This window comes from Topomyia yanbarensis, chromosome 3 (assembly GCF_030247195.1).
Source record: "Topomyia yanbarensis strain Yona2022 chromosome 3, ASM3024719v1, whole genome shotgun sequence".
Lineage (NCBI taxonomy): Eukaryota > Metazoa > Arthropoda > Insecta > Diptera > Culicidae > Topomyia > Topomyia yanbarensis.
Window position 1 is genome coordinate 38,868,464 of NC_080672.1, and position 8,396 is coordinate 38,876,859.

The window sequence follows — 8,396 nt, forward strand, 5'->3', positions numbered from 1 at the left end:
TAACTGTAGCCTGTTTTACCGAGTCGTGGTTGAGTGATTCTATTTCGGATCATACCATTGCAATATCGGGGTATCGGATCATGAGAAATGACAGGTTGTACAAGCGTGGTGGCGAAAGAAAGAAAGAATTCAGTGTAAAACAATCCTCGCTTCCACAATATCGGAAAGCTCTTCTGCAAAGGGTGAATATCTTGCAGTTAAACTGCGCGTGGGACTTAAAAACATTCTTCTGGTTGCTGTGTATAATCCACCGAACAACGATCTAGCTATACTCGTTCAAGCTGAATTATTGGATCTACTATCGTCTTACGAAAATGTAGTATTTGTCGGTGACATCAATATTGATATGCTGCAGCAAAGCGAAAGGAAAAATAACTTGGATGATGCTTTCAACACGGTTTCTTTGAAAGTTGTTGGTACTGAACCTACGCATTTGCATAACAACGGATGTTCATTATTGGATATTGTTGCAACAAATATGTCCGATCGTGTGAATTGTTTCAATCAAGTAGCTGTGCCCGGACTCTCACGGCATGATATGATTTTCTGTTCGTTTGATATTGATACGGTTCCTCAATCGCAGCTGAAAACCTACCGTGATTATTCCAATGTCGATGGGATGGCCTTACGATCAGCGATAGAAAATATTCCATGGAATAATTTTTATAGCATGACCAGCGTCGATGAGCTAACAGAGTTCTTCAATGTTCATGTTGTTAGCGTTCATAATTCTTGCATTCCACTTAGAACAATACAACGACAAAGACAGTTCAATGGATGGTACAACGACAACATTCGCAAAGCCATTGACCTAGCTAACCTAGATTGGAGAAATGCTTCAGCTGAGCAGAAAGGATGCTTTAAAGAGATTTACAGAACTCTGAGAAATCGTGTAACCATGCTTATTCGTAAAGCTAAGCAAGAGCAGCTTGATAAGTATTTTAGTCCTACGGAATCTAGCAACACTATGTGGAAAAAACTGAAATCATTAGGAATATGTAACGCTAACCAAAGAGACCAATGTTCGTTTGACCCTGATGCTGTTAATATCAAGTTTGCATCTAACTTCACTTCAGATCGCACAGTAGAACTATGCTATGATAGAAACCAGCACGAACCCTTGGATAGTTTTGCGTTCCATCCTGTCCATTTGCATGATGTTGTCAATGGCATTTTTGATATAAAGTCTAACGCTACAGGAACTGACAATATTTCACTGCGGTAATTGAAGCTCATACTTCCGCTTATCGCTGATCAGCTTGTGTATCTGTTTAATAGGATAATTGCTACATCAACATTTCCTAGTATCTGGAAAAGGTCAAAAATAATTCCGTTGCGTAAGAAAAGACATGTAATTTCTATTGAGAATCTTCGTCCTATAAGCTTATTGTGTACACTATCAAAAGTGATGGAAAAATTTTTGAAACAGCAGATTACTTCATACATAACACGATCCAATTTGCTTTCGGATAAGCAGGCTGGTTTTCGGACTGGTCAGGGAGTAAAAACAGCTCTATTGAGAGTATATGACGATATTGCGGTTGCAGTCGACAATAGGAGCAAGGCGGTTTTAGTTCTGTTGGACTTTTCTAAGGCATTCGACACCATATCACATAAACGCAGGTAACTGGCATCCCTATCTCTACATACAGAGTTTGACTATAGGCAACATCGCTTTTCCACCGATCGATGGGGGTCAGTTTGACAACGTCAAAATCGCTTAAAATGTCAGCCCAACAAACAATAGTAGCAGTAAACAAAAGAAAACAATAAACACTTTAACTGATTTGATGTAAACTAAAGTGCCCCTCGTTCGCATTTAAAATTAATTTCGTTCGTTTTGTTACAAGCAAAGTTCTTATGTTGGCTACGAAAATATGACGTCACGTCACCCTCTTGCATAAACGTCTATGCTGTAAGCTCAGTGCACGGTTTGGTTTCAATCTAGCGGCTGTTACATTGGTCGGGTCATATTTGAGTGGAAGATTTCAAAACGTGATTTGTGGAGGAAAAGCGTCAAGCAGCATTCGTGTAACCTCTGGTGTACCGCAGGGATCTGTTCTTGGACCAATACTGTTCTCTCTCTACATTGATGATTTGCCGAACGTCCTGAGACACTGTAGAGTGCAAATGTTCGCGGACGACGTTCAGCTAATCTGCATGAAGTCTGGATTGTCAACATCTGAACTGGTAGAATTGCTGAATGAAGATTTGAACGCTGTGGTTTCCTGGGCTTCCGATAATTATCTTTGTATTAACAACATGAAAACTAAAGCCATGGTATTCGGAAGGAACGCTAACATGAGGGCTGTCGATGCGGCGGTTGTCATAGAGGATACTCGTATTGAATGGGCCAACCATGCCAACAATCTAGGACTGATTTTTCAAACTGACTTGAATTGGGACAAAACGATAGCTGCACAATGTGGAAAAATTTATGCCTGTTTACGCACCTTAAAGGCGAGTGCGGCTGGCCTGCCTAGACGAACAAAGTTACAACTCTTCAAGTCCCTCGTATATCCTCACTTTTTATTCGGCGATGTCATCCACATGAGTACTTTCATCAAAACTTGAAGTAGCTCTTAACAGCTGTGTACGATTTGTGTATAATCTGTGTCGTTTTACATCAGTGCGTCATATACAGAAAAACCTAATCGGATGTCCTTTTCGATGCTTCTATGCGATGAGAGCTTGTATGTTCTTTCACAGAAAAGTTAACAGACAATCTCCTAATTACCTTTTCGATAAACTGACGCCCTTTCGAGGAAGCAGAACCCGAAACTTCGTAGTCCCATCGCATAACACAGCATCTTATGGCAAGTCTTTCTTCGCGAGAAGTGTGGTTCTTTGGATTAGTTTACCATCTGAATTAAAACGAACGACATCGGAAGTAATGTTCAAAAAAGGGTGCTTAATTCATTTTAATCGTTAGAATATTATAATTAGATGAGGAATAATAGGTTTAATTAATTGGAATGTAATTTAAATTGAAACTACCGGACTGCTATAATTGACAATTTAAAAGACTATAGTCTTAAGTCATGTGTGAAACAAATAAATAATAATAATAATAATAATAATAATAATAATAATAATAATAATAATAATAATAATAATAATAATAATAATAATAATAATAATAATAATAATAATAATAATAATAATAATAATAATAATAATAATAATAATAATAATAATAATAATAATAATAATAATAATAATAATAGTAATATGGAAAAAAATAATTACAGTCTGTTTTATGTCATTATTTTTTGTTATAATTTTTTAAAATTCTCTTGTGAAGTCTCCCCACGCCTTGTTCAAGTCTCCTCGTAATGGGGAGATTTGATAAAAAAAACGATCCCAGAAAAACTTTTGTAACTTTTCAAAAATTAAAATGAAAATTCCGCAAAAAAACATGAAGACGCACAATAACTTTGCACATTATATCTCAATGACTTTTGAGGGATTGAAGGCTTTTTTAGATATTCATGCAGTTTTAGCTGAAAACCTGGTCAAGTCTCCCATGTTCCCCTATACGCCGCACAGTGGCTGGAGGCTGGCCAAAACCTCAAAAATTTATTTTTGAAATATTGATATTTTATATTTTTCCTAAATTTACCATGTATTGAATGATGTATATTCAAAATATTATGATCATTGGATAAGAATTTTTAACATGAGTTTAAACGTATCAAGGTCCGGACTTTTTAATGATTTTCATTTCCGAAACCACCATTGCTCTGTTCACTTCAAATGCATGTTGCTCTTTTGATTTTGGTCCGATTTTAGCACAACTAGTTTCATTGTGTAGAGGAACGAAAGAACATGGTTAGTGAATAAAATAAATTAAGTAAATTTGCTTGAAACTATGACTTTTTAGTTCAAATATGTTTGAGGTGGTCAGATCGAAAATACTTTTTTCACTAATGTATTCTGCACAAATTTCGGAATCATTTCGGAACGGTCACATAGTATACATTCTATGGTAAATAACCTCTACTTTTCGAATATCATGGTCTCGTTCTGCGCCTAGGTGCGCAAAAAGGTTTAAGGAGATTTTGAAGTTTTGTTGCTGATATGGAGGCGCAGGGTGTTTTGTGTAAAATAGTTAGACAATCTACAGTAAACCAACACGTTATACAATAGATTTAAAGTAGTGTTCTTCATTTTTATGATATTGCTGACATTGGTGAATAGTAACGGAAAATCTATCATGAAAATGGGATCATAGTTATAAGAAAGGTTCAATGACACTGTATGGAAAAATTCATTTAATATTTTACGACTTTTGACATCAAAAATGAGCTCAGCACCTCAAAATTAGCATAAATTGTGATTTTCAGCCAAATTAGGTAACATTTGAGGTTTTGTCCGACTTTTGTTTGAAGACCCGCAACTGTGCGCCGTATTTCTATTAAATGTAGTTTTATTAAGCACGCGGTATGGAATCGTGTTGACGTAATTCATTTTTTTCAGCATCGATATACAGGGTGTTTGGTTCATGGTTAAGAATCTCTCGGGGGGTGATAGACTGCTATATTTGGAGAAAAAAATTGTTCTACACATACCATCAAATCTCAACCGTTACAGAGTTATTGAACTTTTTGTGTAAAAAACTTATTTATCTTAAAATACCTCTAACTTTAAAAGTATACTTTGTATTTTAAATGTTTTAGTTCCATTCGAAAGGTGAGAAAATTTCTCATTGAGTGATGCCCTCACATGTTTCAGCTAATGAGTTTAAGTAGCCTTTTCAAAGTAATTTATTGAAAATTAAAAAATTTTGAACGATTTTTCGTTCATTTCTTGAAAATCCTAATAGTTAACCTCATCCTTTTAATAATTCAGATTGTTAGTCTTGGTGAGCTGCTTAATTCGTTCTTTGACATGATTCACTTACCTTTTCTTATTTTCATGATTTTGGGTTATTCAACTTGGATATTTTTATCTCATTTTCACTAGTACCAGCTCTAATTGAAAAATTATGGCGCTTATTGTACTTTTTTTTCTTTTTATTCGAAAGCCAGGAAAATTTTACGGTGAAAAAAGTATTAATACCCTTCAGTTAAGTGAATTTAGTATTCTTTTAAAAGTAAATTAGTTTAAACTTAGTGCTATTATTAGCATTTTCGTTAATTTTCTTAAAATAGTAAATAATAAACATCACCATTATTATCATGGAAATAATGCATTTCAGCAAGTTCTACAGTTCTTTCTTTGACTCCATTCAATTATCTCTTTTGGTTTCGACGCAAAATCGTTTTTATCACAACGTTTCATATGCAAAAATAACGATTTCGAACCCACTACATTTGTGGCGAGCTCATACTGTGTTAACTATTAAATAGCAGCAAAATGAAAAGTGATATAGACAATGTGTCAAATAAAAAGTTATAGAGAACATTAAGGGGCATCAAAAGAACAATAGTAACGATAAATTTTGTTGATTAATAATTAGAATAATTAAAAAACTCTCCAAAAACACAAATTTTGAGTTATTTTGTTAGTACAAAATCATTTAGTACACTTAACTAAAAGATATTTGTACATACACTGATAGGAAATTTTCTCAGCTTTCCAATGAAATCTTGTAAATAACGATATAAAGCATACTTTTTAGATTAGAGTTTTTTAAGCACTTGCAAGTCGGTTACAGGAAAAGTATAGTAATGAAATTGCAAAGAAATGAGAAGAGATAGGAATATGACGTCCAAGAACAAATTATGAATCGTCCAAAAACCCAACTTTTGGATAATAGATATTGCTATAATCATACTTCCTTTATTTCGAGAAAATTAGCAAAAACCTCCTCAAAAACACTAACTTTTAACTACTTTACAGCTAAAAGGTAATTAAAACTAATTACTTAAAAGATATGAGAACACCATTCAATAGGAAATTTTCTCACCTTTCGAATGGAACTGAAACATTTAAAATACAAAGTATGCTTTTAAAGTTAGAGGTATTTTAAGACAAATAAGTTTTTTACACAAAAAGTTCAATAACTCTGTAACGGTTGAGATTTGATGGTATGTGTAAAACAATTTTTTTCTCCAAATATGGCAGTCTATTACCCCCCGAGAGATTCTTAACCATGAACCAAACACCCTGTATACAGGGATCTTGGTTTTAACGTTGTCATATTCGACATCGTGTTGCATGTTGTTTCTTGCGTTGTTCCACTTCATGTTCTGTAGGTTTCAGACGAGTTTGCTTAAAGTTTATGGAAATCATGTTTTCCCGCAGTTACTATGAGTACATCACGCTGGTGCACTCTGTGCACTTGGTCAACCATGCAATTTTGAAATAATAATATTTTTTATTTTGTATTACGTACGTTTCAATACAATTTATCTAAGGTGAAAACTTCTACTTGAGCATACATCGAGGTTTGGGAACGATTGTGAAACTGAAACGAGAATTTTCTCAAAATTTTCAAAACGTGTGCACTGAGTGCACTAACGCGACTTCTGGAAAAATAACTAGAGCTATTAGTTGAAGACTCTGAGACGAATGCGATCGAAAATCATTTCAATGAACGTAGGTATCTGCAACCAAACTCTTTGAAAACGCACTCTTCATAATATTACTGTCTAGTAACGTGATTGTGTCGTGTGTAGTATCAAAATTTATCCAAATCAATACAAGTTTTCCACTTTTGATTTATGCTAAGTCTTCCTATAGGAAAGATGAGTGAAAAATTAAAATCCTATAGTTCAGCACTTCGTTAAACTTCTTCATATCCTCAACTGAACCCTTGTCCCATGACACTCGTTTACTGCCCATTAGCAATTGATCGCCGGTTTGCATGTTCGGATCCACTTTTCTTTCCTAATTTACATACTTATCAGTAACTCATCTGTCCGCTTTCATGGTAATTAAAGGGCAGTCCATAAACTGTGATCTCATCCGCTTAATTAACATTCCAAACCCGTGAAAAAGGCGTCAAGTCATTACTGCCGGGGTGTGAAAAACTCAATTGAATTGGAATACTTCGCGTGTTTTGTGTTTTTTTTTCGTACTACTCCGTATTAGTTAGCCAGGTGAGTGCGTCATGGTTTTATGTCACTGCTGTTTTGTTTTACTCACAGTTGATAAACGAGCTGATTTTATCATTTTATGTAAATTTTTATTACCTCACATTAGCGCCGCCTTTTTGTCTTGCAAGTGTGAAAAGGACATATGAAAGCGATCCACAAAGACGACTCACAATGGATCAAATAAAACGTTTAGAATCCTTTGAATTTTTCAGCTGCTAATCTCTAAACAAATAATAAAATCCTATAAATTTTCTGCATGCGCATGGGTATCGAAATCACTGCACCGTAAATCTGGACTCCACTAGACTAACAGATTTAATCCGTAAATAATTGATCGAGTGATATGAATCCCAAAATAAAGTACCGAGAACGCTGATTCCTTCAACCGAAAAACCACCAACGTACAAGTCTATTCATCTTTCCGTGAACATTTGCCCAACTGCCTTCGTATACCCCACAACCACATCGTTTCCTACATCCTTCCACATACCAACCTAACCTGTGTCTCATCATAATCATAACTTTGTCCGAGAGTGATGTTTGCTCTTACTCCAACAACTCACCCCTGAACCACCCCTCCGATAGGCAGCAAACTTCATTAATCTCATACGGAATTCCTGCTCCGCTGCCGGGGTCATGTATAATGAAACCATCCTGATGCCGTGCCGTCGTTCGCGTAGACCACCGCCACCTTTCTCCAGCTGAGTGGGTATAATGATAAATTATGAAGTAAATTATACGTCACTGGCTGGTTAGTCTTTGCCGGGCAAAATTTGTACGCGTATCGCAGCAAAACTCAAGGGACAATTATGCAGGGAAAGAGTCGCAGACTAACCATCGGAGAAAAGTTGTTTTTCCTTGAAGCAACTTGTGTTCCGGTGGTTTGCTGAAATGCGAGTGTCTCACCGCGATGGTTGAGTATTGATCGTCGAGTTAAACGTGGTGCATAAGAAGTGGAATGTAGTGGTGGTACAATTTAGCTTTTTAATATGATTGAAATTACACTTAACCCTGTGCGACGCAGTGGGTCGTATATGTTCCAACTACTTGTCCTAAGTTTTTATTATATTTCTAGTTAGCGTTGACATATAAATACGAATTCTTTCTTTTAATCAACTCTGAGGGATGAAAGGAGTACAACTAGCACCAAAAATTATGTGAATTTGTTAATCACTTATTACTTATAAACAATTAAACTCGAAAATCTCTTCATTTTACATTAAATTCGGCTGAGTCTGAACTAAAAGTCCTAGAGATTTAAAAAAAAATTGCGAGTATCTCAAACATTGAACTAAATAATAGATTTTTTGTACAATTTTTCGTAGATCAGTTTAAAAAAATCAAAATCAAAAT